Raw genomic sequence first — 13,199 nt, forward strand, 5'->3', positions numbered from 1 at the left:
AGTGGCATACGCTATGCTGAACCTGGCTTGATCCAGGCATTGTAACAGTGCCTTTCAATGTTGGAGCAGTGGCAATATCTCAAAAGCTCTAGGAGAGGGCTATTCAACTATTGGCTTGCGGGTTGAATGCGATTCGTTGGATTTTACCTTTGGCTTGCCTTCGAATTTAGCTTCTATGACTGAGATCAAATCAATAAAATAAAATGACAGCAGTGATTGGCTGCAAAAAATAAATAATGTCACGCGTCTTGCGCCTCTCAAACTGGGCTATCAGGTAACCTACAGAGGAATGGAAATTATGAAATATGACCAAGGCATTAAAAAGCTGCTTGTTTGTCAGGATACTTTTTCACTGATTTATTTTAAAAAAAATATGAGCTATGAGTGTGAATGTTATATATTCCATCCCACAAATTATGTTTTACTGGTTTATTTGACAAATAATCAATATAGATTTGCTCTATAAAGACCTTATGTCTGTTTGGGATTGTTTTGTGAGCCTGGGGTTGTTTTGAGAGCCTATGTAGCCCATCTCAGAATAAAGGAATACTTCATATTAATCTAAACCACCGTCTGTAAATCAACTGTATACTACTGTCTACACTGCACTAGTGTTGCACGGTGTATCGATACTAAAAAGGTATCACGATGCCTTCACGCAAAAAACGATACGATTTCAGACGTTTTTAGAATCGATACTTTATTTAAATAATAACGTTCTGTGTCTGTGTGAACTGCTGCTCTCACTGCTCCTTGCACACATCTAGGCAAGTGGGCGTGTCAAGCAGGCAGCTCTGTGAGTGAGTGCGCAGCCAACGTCAACATAGTTCTTTGCCGACAGTTCTAGGCCTTGTGGATTAAACAAAAGGTGCAGTGAAATCTGCAACTATTTCGGATACATCGCGAATAGTGAAGGCAAGCCATCAGGTACACAGAGGCCCGTTTGTAAAATATGTTTCAAAGTCATTTAAAAGCAGTAGGCTACGCATGGAACTTGGCTAAACACCTCGCAGACATATCCCAACATTTTTAAAGAGTTCAAAGAACGACAGGTTAACGAATATGCTATAGAAAACACGACTACATGGTTCTTCTCTTATGTTTTAGTCTAGCCTAAGTGAAACGAGTATGGTTCTCTGGGATAAAGTGAACCTTCCTTCATCAATGAATTTTGACGAGACATAACGAGCTGTAATCATTTTGACGAGACATAACGAGCTGTAATCATAGGGTGCTAACGTAATGAAAGCGCAATGTTTATGCCAGAATAACATTACCATAACTTGTAAACGATCTATTTCATGTTCGGTCAGTACTACTGGTAATATTTGTCATGGCATGTAGACCGCTAATTAAATCCAACAGCATACCACCAAGCGTGTTGAGTCCTAATAATAATAGCGGCTTATTGTTACAGTACGTGGTAGCAAATCATGTTATCAAAGAAATAGACGTAATGTAGGAATGCACACAGATATATTGCAACAGGTAATGGTCTGACGAAGACCTGAGTGGTTGGAACTTCGTACTTGTACACTGGGCGCAAAGAAGACTATCCTCACATTTTCCCCTTTGCAACTGTCAAAGAAATCCCATGAACACGGGAAGGCCTAGGGTAGCCTACTGTACATCAGATGGCCTAAAGATTAGGCCTCTCTGCATAGCATTCAGTGATTTTAACACTGACCTTGATCTAGCCTAGTTTGGCTATTTAAAGCTACTTTATTGCCAAAACACAACACAATGTAAATGAACTATAACAAACAATAAAGGACTTAATCACACAAAGTAGGCCTACTATTTTACTGACTATAAAAAAAGAATAATTGTGTAGGAAGTTTAGAAGTTTATAACCCAGAATTGACCTGCAACACCATCAACACAAATGACTCCATACACTTGGAGGAGGTATGAGTCCTTTCTTCTCCAGATATCTGATTTCGCCGTAGTATCGTTTTAGTATCGAGCATCGTGATATTTATGGCAGGTATCGTATCGAAGTCATCATTTTGGTATCGTGACAACACTACACTGCACTATATTTCTTGACCTGTCTCTGTATGTTTCATCACCTTTCTATACTTTGCCTCACATTGCAACACAGCTCAGATCTTTGGTTGCCATGAAGGCCAGTCGTTCTAAATGGATGGTTGCTATGGCCAAAGGCCAGTTCTATCTCTGCCGTTGTCAAGCGGGCATATCGTAGAATTCTGATTAACCTTATCTTATTTAAAACATCTCTATTTTACTTAGCCCACTTCCATACAGTGGGTCCCATTAAGAAGTGGCCACTTCATTCACGCTTACCGTGATTCACACAGCAGCATTATTAATTTAATCTGTCACCATACGCCTATACCTACGTTTGCAAAGAAAACATTTTAATTTGAAAATTTACATTTCATGTACATGTTGACAATGAGTAGGCTAGTTTTGGTTGTTGGTGGTGTTATTGCATCCCTTAATTATGACTACAATGCAAGTTCCCTTAAACTGTCACAGACGTAGGTACTACTTTTAGGGCTAAAGTGCTTCGTGAATTACTGTTAGTAATAAATAGTAACAGTCCTACAATTTACATGTGACGAAGTTACGAGTGCTAGCATCTCATATCATATCAAATCACCATGGCATTACGCAGTGGCGTAACAAACCAATGATGGGCCCAGGTGCGAGAGCACTGTGCGGGCCCATATCGACATAATTTGGCCCAGGATGAATTAGATCTGATACATGCAATACACATTAAGGGTGACTTCAATTGTTTATACAAAGGGCCTGAGGCACCGAAGTAGTTTAGTAATTACATATTACAATTTCAAATAAAAACACACAACTACATAGGATGCATTACATGTGAAAACATTAAAAATAATTTTATTAACAGCCTGCAGGCCATGGTAATCTAATATTACTGCATTAACATCAACTCGCATGGAATTATGGGAACACTCAATGCGCTCAATGCGCTTCTTCAACCCTCTGCTGAAACTGCAAGCGTTGCTTGCTTAAAAACTCGCACTGCGCAGAAACAAAACTTAATGTAGCCTAACTTATTTAACCGTGCAGAAACCAAATAAAATCATTCATATGCATACAATCCCCAATATGCGTGAATTAGGCCATTAGAAGAAGGCCATCGTTGAATCGTTAACGATGTTCCCAATATTTAATGCTCTTGCTCTCGTATTTTCAGTTCATTATCACCTGCGAGTTGAAGGGTCATAGGACGTAAAGACTCAAAAATGACAAGTTTCCCGCATACTTGCAAATCGTTGGGAGAGCTGACTGATTATGATGTCCAGAGTTGCATTAAATACCTGCACTTTGAAGAATTTCTCTGCATCGGTTAAGCGCTCATCTTCCGATAGTTCGCTTCACTCTCCGTGCTCTAACATTTTCAAATGTACTCTGAACCCCCAATTAATTTGTGAGCGTCTGCGTTGTAGCCTTGGCCTGGTCAAAGGCACGCCGGTAGTCAGAAAGGACCTGTATAGAATTTTCCAGCAATTGCATTGCGGGGGTAGCGACGGGCCCCGGGAGGTTTCCCATGATAAATTACATAATATTTGCACCTTCCTTACTTGTGAAGCTCACACGTATTTAGTGAAATGTAATACAACGTTGCCAACCTAGCGTTAGGCTATTTAACATTAAAGTGACATTGCTTGCTTATTCTTTCGTCAACTCCATGCTTTTAGGAAAACAATCTTTTTATCATAGTTCCCTCTTCAATGAGTGATTACCAGCTCGTTTTTGTAACAGAGATAGCTGTTTATTGTCCCTAGGTTTACAGAAACACCTATTCATATTAATACGTAGCCTATGGAGTGCTGCCGACCACTTTTCATTACGGCCCAGAATGCCTTGCATGTCTTTACAACAAAACAACACAGTAAAACCTAAATGCCCGTAAACATATGCATTTGCATACTTGTAACATGTTTAATAATACTCTCCCATCATGATATTTAACAATAATGAAAAATTTTATTTGAATACCGTCAATGTGAAAACAACTCTATTATGTAAGCTATATATAGCTACTGTTCTCCTTGCTATTTCAGTTGGTAAGTCCATACTATCCCATGGCAGAGCAAGGATTTCATGATTGGGCAAGGTTGCCCGGAGACATCGTGGCTGCCCAGAGACATTGAGCATACTTGGAAGGCATTGTGATATAAGGTGAATGGTGAAAAGGGGAATGGTCAGAGTTACGAAATACCTGTGGGTGGTTTGCCAAATGATGGAAACTTTTGGAATATTTCTTTTTTTTTTTTAGCTTATCCACCCTCACATTGGAGTCCCCAGTTCATATACAAAATTTGGTATCAATATGTGACAGTGTTCCTGAGATATGGACGACTTCCTGTTTCGGAGCTTCGCCGCCGATTTCGTTTGGCTGTGACGGGCAAACGCTTTCGAAAATCAAAAATCCTTCTAGTAACTTTTGTGAGGCTTGGTCCAATGATAATGTACTTCAAGTTTCGTGGCGTTCGGACCAAATTTGTGACCTGTGAAAATTTAGTTTCGCTTTCTATTCAATCCAATATGGCGGACGAACAACACGCCCACTTGACGTCATCTTCTCGAGCAAGTTACACCGGTACTGCCCGGACGTTTTAAAGTTGGAACGGTGTCTCTGTCTCAAAGGGCCTAGGCACAGCAGCTGGAAAAAAATTAGGGAGACGGGAATAATAATAATAATATTAAATATAACCGCAAGCGGTGATTTACGGGGTCCGAGCAAAACGAACATGATGGCATAGCTTTTTAGTTTTACATATGCTTTGATTGTTTGGGCACAATTGTTCAAAAGAAACGTGATCGGATTTCGGTTATCGGATTTCAGTTACCGGATTTCAGCTATCGGATTGGATCAAATCTTGAAAATGGGTTGTTCAAAGGGAAACAAGGATCCTGAAATTGGATTAGATCACATAATCTATTCTTGGTTTTGATCTGGATAAAACCTTCACTTTGTGTCGTTCAAAACTTTTGAGTTGGATTGGAATAAATTTGATGCATAAAATTAGGATTACCCTGTGCTGTAACATTATAGTGTGCTAACCTCCACAACCCAACAGTATTCTAACAATACTTGATTCTACAGGACTATTTATTTGTTGTGGATAAGATGAAGGGTTTGATAATGGAAGGCAGTGTTTCCCACAGAATTGAATTGTATTTGTGGTGGTGGGTTCTGTGTCGGAGTCAATAAGATAAACAGCGTATAATTATACAGTTATACTTGCCTTGCACTACAAGTCCATATTGACAAGTAGCTGTAATGCTGTAATGTTATAGTGTGCTAACCTCCACAACCCAACAGCATTCTATTCTAGTATGCTAACCTCCACAACCCAACAGTATTTTAACACTAATGCTTCAGGTGGGATTTGAACACTCAACATAAGGATGACCAGTACAAGGCATTATCCCACTAAGCCACTGTCAATCCTACATCTTTGCCAGTCACATTCACATGGTGAAAATGTGTATTGGTAAACACACAAGAAAAACTCCAAGTATACATTTTACAATAAAATGAAGGGCTTTCCTGAAAGAGAACACCTGAAAACGTTTGGAAATTCTGGGACAATTAGACATTTGTAGAGAAGAAGTAATGGATGAAATATAAATATGATAGACTTAATGATGAAGGAAAAATAGTAAACAAAGAAGTTCCCCTATATGTCTTCGAGTGTGTCGGCATTCTGATTCTTGGCAACTAATGAGTGTGAATGTTGATTGCCTGATGTCATTCAGGTGCTGTTCAATGGTGTGACTCTTCAATAACCAATAGCATGTGCATCTTGAGCCTAAAGCTCTAGCAGGATTCGAACTCTCAACCTAACAAACACCAGCACTAGGCATTATCCCTCTGAGCCACTAACAATCCGACATATTAGGCAGTCACATTCACATGGTGAAAATGTGTGTTGGTAAACACACAAGAAAAACTCCAAGTATACATTTGACAATAAAATTAAGGGCTTTCCTGAAAGAGTACACCTGAAAACTTTTGGATATTCTGGGGCAATTAGACATTTATAGAGAAGAACAGTAATGGATGAAATATAAATATGATAGACTTAATGATGAAGGAAAAATAGTAAACAAAGAAGTTCCCCTGAATGTCATAGAGTGTCTCGGCATTCTGATTCTTGGCAACTGATGAGTGTGAATGTTGATTGCCTGATGTCATTCAGGTGCTGTTCAATGGTGTGAATCTTCAATAACCAATAGTATTCGAGCTAGAGCCTAAAGCACTACCGGGGATTCGAACCCTCAACCCTCAACCTAACAAACACCAGCACTAGGCATTATCCCACTGAGCCACTGACAATCCTACATATTGGGTAGTCACATTCACATGGTGAAAATGTGTGTTGGTAAACACACAAGAAAAACTCCAAGTATATATTTGACGATAAAATGAAGGGCTTTCCTGAAAAAATACACCTGAAAACTTTTGGATATTCTGGGGCAAATAGACATTTATAGAGAAGAACAGTAATGGATGAAATATAAATATGATAGACTTAATGATGAAGGAAAAATAGTAAACAAAGAAGTTCCCCTATATGTCATAGAGTGTGTCGGCATTCTGATTCTTGGCAACTAATGAGTGTGAATGTTAATTGTCTGATGTCATTCAGGTGCTGTTCAATAGTGTGAATCTTCAATAACCAATAGCATGTGCATCTTGAGCCTAAAGCTCTAGCAGGATTCGAACTCTCAACCTAACAAACACCAGCACTAGACATTATCCCACTCTGCCACTGACAATCATACACATTCAGCAGTCACATTCAAATGGTGAAAATGTGTGTTGGTAAACACACAAGAAAAACTCCAAGTATACATTTGACAATAAAATGAAGGGCTTTCCTGAAAGAGTACACCTGAAAACTTTTGGATATTCTGGGGCAATTAGACATTTATAGAGAAGAACAGTAATGGATGAAATATAAATATGATAGACTTAATGATGAAGGAAAAATAGTAAACAAAGAAGTTCCCCTATATGTCATAGAGTGTGTCGGCATTCTGATTCTTGGCAACTAATGAGTGTGAATGTTAATTGTCTGATGTCATTCAGGTGCTGTTCAATAGTGTGAATCTTCAATAACCAATAGCATGTGCATCTTGAGCCTAAAGCTCTAGCAGGATTCGAACTCTCAACCTAACAAACACCAGCACTAGGCATTATCCCACTCAGCCACTGACAATCATACACATTGAGCAGTCACATTCAAATGGTGAAAATGTGTGTTGGCAAACACACAACATCAAGAAAATTCCTAGCATACATTTGACAATAGAATTAAGGGCTTTATAAAAAAGAGTACATATCTGAAAATGTGCACTGTTAATGGTATCCACCTAATGATGGTTGTATGGTTGTTATCCAAGAAAAAAAAATTACTCATATAGGAATATAGGTGATATAGGAAAAATGGGCTGAGTGGTCGAACTTTATTGGCCTATATCTCTGAAATGGAACAACGTATCCAAATTCTTTTGATAACTTTTGTGAGGCTTTGTCTAAACATTGTCTGTGAGAATTTTGGTGAAGATTTGATAATTTTTGAAGCCTGTGAAACTTTTTATGATGTTTGGCTTTTCTCTGAAATTGTGGCAAAAGTAAACATTTTTAGAGCATAAGACCAGGGTGAAAAAGATGCATCTAAAATGTAGAGATTAATATGATGAAAGAATTTTGAGTCTAGGTGAATCTGGTAAGGAGAAATAAGCGTTTTTTGACAAGAGCGCCACCTTTGGGTGCAGTACCCCAAATTTGGGTTATGGGTAGTGGGGGGTACTGGTAACAATACTTGAAAATGTCAAGTTTCTAGGACTTACGGTTTATAGAAATATAGGTGATCTAGGAAAAAAGGCCTAAGTGGTCTAACTTTATTGGCCTATATCTCTGAAATGGAACAAAATATCAAAATTCTGAGCGATAACTTTTGTGAGGCTTGGTCTAAACATTGTCTGTGAGAATTTTGGTGAAGATTCGATTATTTTTGAAGAGTGTGAAACTTTTTATAATGTTTGGCTTTTCCATGAAATTGTGGAAAAAGTAAACATTTGTAGACCATAAGACCAGGGCCAAAAAGATGCATCTGAGTTTAGAGATTAATATTCTGAAAGAATTTTGAGTCTAGGTGAATCTGGTAAGGAGAAATAAGCATAATTAACTTTTTTTTTCAATAGCGCCACCTTTGGGTGCAGTACCCCAAATTTTGGGTTATGGGTAGAGGGGGGTACTGGTAACCAAACCTGAAAATTTCAAGAGTTTTGGAGTTACGGTTTAGGCTGCAGTATGACTTTTACAGATTTTTGGCCAAAAAATGAACGGTACAGAAACAATAGGGTTCCTGCAGCTACGCTGCTCGGACCCCTAATAAGAAAACTTAAGAAGAACAATAAGTGTGCTGCTTTGCAAGCACACTTAATAATGTCCATTCAATCAATATTATAAAAACATTGTCTGTGGTCACTGAAATAGTTGCTCCAGGCCTCTCTAATTTCCACTCTGCCTCGACCTCCTGTAGATAGATAGATACTTGATCCCCAAGGGGAAATTCAAGCTTCTCAGCTAGGTGAGTGCTTGTGTGCTGTTCATACAGGGGCCGCGTCTGTAAGACTGATGCTTTCATTTCCCACAATAAAATGAGCAGTCACAGTGAGATCCTGTAGTACCTAGCAGTCACCGTAGCACGAGAAGTCCAACCATCAGTCATTAGTGAAACGGAGGGTGCAGCTGATAGGCTAACTCGTGCTCCATCAACGTCCGTGTTCAGTTGTATATTGAGACTATAATTTGCTTCATATGTGGACGGGATGGCATGTTGTTACGAAGTTCGAGTACATACAGCAAATACTTGAAGCCAGGTTCCTCTACGAGTGGGCGCATTGAAGATGACATGTAAATTCCTATTGCTTCAGTGCTTTTTGGCCCTATTTGTTAGATCTAATGGCTGGTTAAAGCTGCAGTTGGCAAGTCTGACAGATTGAGGGGACTTACCTAAATTTTCCCCCACTACCACCGAGCATCCTCTCATGGAGTTGCACCAGACTGTGATTGACAGTCAGATCTCACACAGCCCTGCTCTGATTGGACCAGAAGAACCGGGAGCTGTGGATTTTTGCAAAACAAATAACAGGCTCTAGCTGGAGGTAGAAATGCGTTTTTTTTTCTAAAACCAACTGATTTATGTTGTTCTGTCGAAGCATAGTGTTGGTTTCAATGAATATGATCAAAATAATCTTGCCAACTGCCGCTTTAAGCTCTGTAGGGAGGCGGAGTTGAACAGTTTTCGTTCCACTAATTGGCACATCTGGGTGATGGCGTCGGATATGCGTTAGTGTAACGGAGGTCGGTTTGTTCGCTACTCACAGGCCTCGAACCTGCCACCTCAACACACACTTGCATGGGAGTCGAACGCTCTAACCACTGAGCTAAAAGCCCAGGCTTCCAACTCATGGGTTAAAAGCATTCTTAAGATTAGGGGTGTGAGGATTTACAAGCGCAAATAGCATGCTAGCTCAATTCGCCTCTATTACATTAGCATGTTAGATGTATTACCACTCGCATACTCAGCAACTGCTGAGCAACGCCGACACAAAGTCTTCGCCTTATAATAATAATAATAATACATTTTATTTGTTACATAGCGCCTTTCAAAGCACCCAAGGTCGCTTTACACACTAGACATTTATGCGTAAGACAAAAGATGCCGGACGGAGCGGCGTAGTCGCCAGCGTTCCCGTGACATCAAGACAAACAAACAAATTTACAAAATAACAATTGATGCACAAGACAAAAGATGCCTGATGGAGCGCCGTAATCGCCAGCCTACCCGAGACACCTAACGGTAGACATACTGTACAAGACAGACAACAAACACAAATTAACAAGTCATAAAATAAATAAATAAATAAGAAATGAAAATAAAGAAAAGTCTGTGTTAACTTAGTCCAACTCAGTCCAATGGCAATGATATGGCGTAGCTACAGCTGTGTCTTCAGACCAACCCGGAGGATTTAACGTTAACAGGCCTTCAGTGACGTTAGTAGGCCCTACTTGTAACAGTTAGACTGCAGTCTAGATCACTGGAAGCATAACCAAAGTTCCTTGATGCTCCGCTTTAACCCTCTCTGGCATAACCGTCTGAAGTCGTGGGCGATCTTGCAGATCAGCAACTCGGTGGACTTATGACAGCGACAGTTTGATGCTCCGAGAGATTGCAGTTCTTCAGGTCTGCAGCAGCTCGGCGGCCGCGGTAGATCTTTCACAGAGTAGCCTCTAGGTGCAGCTGTCCCAAGAAATCTCCTCGACCAGACAGTGAAGTGCAGCACCGCTCACGGATGGATGGATGGATGGAAGGATGTCAGTCCAGGGCAAAAGCTAACGTTAGCCATAGCAAGCTCCCAATGGACCAACGTTAACGACATCAGCCGACTTGGAAGCAGTAACGTTAAAAGGGACTAAGAATAACACGAAAAATATCAAAAATAACGTAAATAAAGAGAGAATACATTTAACTACACAAATCAATACAAAAAATGAACATGACATTACATAAAATTACAAACATTACATAAAAACAAACAAAAACATGATGCCAGACGGAGCGGCGTGTCTCGCCAGCGTCCCCGTAACCTAGCAACTCCTAATAACTTATCCACCACTCTCTCGTCTGTGCTACTGTAGCTGACTGGGAAACCGAAGTTTTCCCAAACTTGCAATCTCAAAGAGGCCGGCGGGTCCTCTTGTTCTTGTGGGTCGCCACCAGAGGTGTAAAAGTCCTGCCACATTTTTGTTCCAACCATTCATTAATTAGCTGATTCTAATCAGCACAGATTCTTAAGCCAGGTAGATCAGCTAATTAGTTAATCACACAGGTAGAACAAATACATGGAAGGACTTTTACTTTCTGAAGCCGGACTTTTACATCTCTGGTCGCCACCAGTCACCATATTTGTGCTGTTATTTCTGACTCACTTACTGCACTGGACCATCGACCTGACAAAAAACTGCATAGGCTAGCCTACATAGGCGGAGCTTGGCTACATAAGCGCCAACCAGCGATTCAGAGCTAAGGCAGGGCTACAGATTAGGTGTCCCTAAAGAACCCGCGTATAACAGTAGTTCCGTATTACATTAATTAAATTGCACGCAAGTTTTATTTATTTTTATACCGTTTATTCTATGTGTAAATTTGTGCACCGAACCGTGACGCCCATACCGTTTCGGTTCAATACGAATACATGTACCGTTCCACCCCTAATATCTAGCTAAATAACTAATAAAAGTTGTGGTTGTTATGGCCCAATTGCTATGTCAGTTAGCATTGTGCTAGCTGAGCTGCGCTTTACCGTACTCCTTAAAGGAGCTGGGCATCGGACATCCTTCCATCCATCCGTGAGCGGTGCTGCCTGGTCGAGGGGATCTCTCGGGACAGCTGGACCTGGGCTACTCTGCGGGAGATCTGCCGTGGCCGCCGAGCTGTTGCTGACCTGAGAGCTGCCATGCCAACTGCAGACTAACTGGGCCTCTGACATCCTTCCATCCATCCGTGAACGGTGCACTTCACTGTCTGGTCGAGGGGATCTCTCAGGACAGCTGGACCTAGGCTAGCTACTCTGCGAAAGATCTGCCGTGGCCGCCGAGCTGTTGCTGACCTGCGAGCTGCCATGCCAACTGCAGACTAACGTTAGCCTAGCGGTGAGGAGCTGCAGTCTCACGGAGTAACAGACGGTCAGAAGTCCACCGAGTTGCGGATCTACACGATCGCCCACTACTTCAGACTGTGCTTCCAGTGATCTCCAGACTGCAGTCTACAAGGCCTAACGTTAACGTGATCTCCAGACTGCCTGTGAATTCACCAGGTTGATCATTTGCTAACGTTAAAGAACTTTGTTGGCATATCGGTTGTGAACACACTGTGCAGTTTTCACAGATCATCATTGCCCTTGGACATTTTCAGCTGGTTTGGAAATTGGACTAATTTTAACATCACCTTTCCCCTTTTTAAATATATTTTCTTTTTTTTCACTTTTTATTTGTTTATTTGTTTTGTTGTCTGTCTTGTATGTCTTGGTGTCACGGGTACGCTGGCGACTACGCCGCATTTTTTGTATTTGTTATTTTTTAAATGTATTTGTCATGTCTCGATGTCATGGGCACGCTGGCGACTACGCCGCTCCATCTGGCATCGTTTGTCTTGTTATGTGTCTTGTTTGTTGGAGCGCTTTGGGTTGTTAAATGCGCTTTAAAAATAAAACAGACTTGACTTGACTTGACTTAAAACTTGTTTATCAGGCACAAGGGCCATTCGCTAAATGTATTCAAACCGCCATTTTTTAACCACTAATAATGCTCAAAATAGCACCACACGTCTGCAGTATGAATAGGGTCCTTACCAGTGTTGGGAGTAACGAGTTACAAAGTAAGTACAAAGTAGGCCTAACGTGTTACTGTAATTCCACTACTTTTAGTGGTAACGAGCATGTAACAAAGTATTTTTGTAAATCAAGTAACGGAATTACAATTACTGAAATTTAAATGAGTTTGTTACTTGCGTTACTCTGTTGATCTTGAATGAACGACTGCAGTTACACGCTTCTAGATGCATTCTTTACAGTTAATAGCAGCCTCCTCACAGTCCTCCTTATTTCGGATTTAAAACACGCTAGAGTGCATTAGGCTAGCCTACAATTTAAATGGACATCTCTGCTCTTTTTCGCCTATTGCGAAATAGAATAGCCTTGGCAAGCGTTTAACTCGAGAGGAAAATGCGGATTTCACTTAGCCTACCAAATAAAGAAACCTCCACAAATAGCCTACAGCGACTTGAGTTTACATCAGAATTGACATCCACAGTGCAGCGCAGGTTTTTCCTAAACTGATGGTGCTTTAAATGCTATACAACTGTGTTCAGTTGCTGGATGAGGACAACATAAGGTTGTGTGTGTGTGTGTGCAGGGATGGATTACTGCACGGGCCTACTGGGCCCAGGCCCAGGGGCCCAAGGGGTCAGGGGGCCCTGAAGCCCAAGCCTTTGCATGGAATCATTGCCTCAATATCAACAAATCAGGATGTAGGCTATGAATCTGATGGAATTTAGTATTGGCCATCTCCAAAATGCACCAGAATACAGGAAATCACATCAAACAAATTAAAA

Source organism: Alosa pseudoharengus, unplaced genomic scaffold (genome assembly GCF_046254945.1).
Source record: "Alosa pseudoharengus isolate Yale_2024_CS ecotype anadromous, Long Island Sound unplaced genomic scaffold, YU_APseudo_1.1 YU_APseudo_1.1_scf_8, whole genome shotgun sequence".
Lineage (NCBI taxonomy): Eukaryota > Metazoa > Chordata > Actinopteri > Clupeiformes > Clupeidae > Alosa > Alosa pseudoharengus.